The sequence below is a fragment of the Tarenaya hassleriana genome, unplaced genomic scaffold (genome assembly GCF_000463585.1).
Source record: "Tarenaya hassleriana unplaced genomic scaffold, ASM46358v1 Cleome38, whole genome shotgun sequence".
In the NCBI taxonomy this organism is placed as follows: domain Eukaryota; kingdom Viridiplantae; phylum Streptophyta; class Magnoliopsida; order Brassicales; family Cleomaceae; genus Tarenaya; species Tarenaya hassleriana.
In genome coordinates, this window is record NW_010966774.1 from 88,846 (window position 1) to 90,580 (window position 1,735).

Consider the following 1,735-nt stretch of genomic DNA (forward strand, 5'->3'; position numbering starts at 1 on the left):
TAGAACTAGGACTGTCTGACGCTCATCCATCTGAATCTGTCGATAGAGCGGAGGCGGGTGCCGAATGCAGCGTGGGCTGTGGCGATCTCGTGCTGGTCGTGAGCGAGGCGGCGAACTCGATGCTCCATACTCTCAAAGTAACCCGCATCACATAGCTGCTAGAAAGGGCGTATCTCTACGTCATCAATGATCGGGCTCTGATAGGGCGGTGGCTGCCAGTCAACGACGAGGGAAGCGGGGTGTGGGTCGGCAGGACCCGGCAGCACGATCGCCTCCGCGTCCTCCATAGGGACCTCAAATGTAGGTGGACAGAGAAGACCCTCTAATGTAAGTGGCGGAATGTTCTGAAGCCACATTACCTGCCTATACTTCTTGTCTTCGTATATGCGCGTCCAGTAGTAGCGGTGAAAGTCAATATGAACAATGCCCTTGTTGACCAAAACTGCCCCGTTCAGAGTAGAAGGGCCGGTGAGAGCCTTACCACAACCGAGAAGGTTGATTCGCAACCGACGGGCTATCATAGAGATGATGCCTCCAACATAGATCTTCTGCGGTCCGGTCGCAGGGATGGTGAGGATACGCACAAAGTGCTAGGTGACCAAGGATACCATATCAACTCTGTTCATATCCCAGGCGTCACCCTCGAACAGGTCCTTGAGGGCATACCTGATGAGTGCGAGGTCCGTCATCGAAACCTGGCTGGCAGTGTGTTTAGCAAATAAGCCGCAGATCAAGAACTGATGGAAATACCTGATGGTGGGGTGGTAGAAGCATGATGCTTTGGCCTGACCGGCCTTGAAAGGACCGTAGGCAATCTTCTCCCAGAATGGCGTAGCAATCTCGGATGAGTCAATGTTGGGCATCTCAGTCGATATGCCGGATGGGATGGAGAGGATGTCAGCAAACTGAGCCATAGTCAATCGGTATTCTTGGTTGAGTAGGCGAAAATCCATGTATGCCCCGGAGATAGACTGATCACGCGGGAAGTAGCAGCTGAACGAGGACAAGAACTCCCGGGTGAGCCGCGCGTAGGTCTTCTCATGCGCGGAGTACAATCGAGACCATCCAACTTGGTCAAAGAGGAATTGGAGCTGATCTTCAATGTACATGTTTGCAACCACCGGATCGACGAATTTGGTTGGTCGGAGAAAGGGTTCTTCGATCCATGCATAAGCGGTGCGCTGAACACTGTCCCGAAAGGTGATGGCCGAGTACTGGCGATGAGTACGAGTGGGTTCCGTATCTGAATATAGGGTCGTGCTAGCGCCAGGTCGCAGTTCAGTGGGTTCTGCCAAGACAACGTAACGAGGTTCGTTGAGGAAGAACGAACGTGAGCCAGGGGTGTCTGTGGATTGAGCATTTTACGGTTGGGCACCCGAGGACTGAGCACCTGAGGGTTGGGCGCTCGAGGAGGCGGTAGAACGTGATCGCTTTTGACGAGGGGCCATCTGCGCACACAAAGATAAGAGCGACGATTAGAATGTATAGAAAAAAGCCAAGTATAAGGATGGAGACACGAGTGTTCTGATACGATGAACAACCGTGAAAGTGATAAAAAATCGGGTTAGAAGACAGAACCGATCGTTTCAGAAGGAGTAAAAACGATCGGTTAGAGTTTCTGAGCAAATTTCGACTTCTGATGGCCAAACCGATCAGTTCTTTAAGGGTGAACCGATCTGTTCTGATGTCTGTAATTTCGCGAAATGAAACAGACCTGAAACGATCGTTTTGTCAA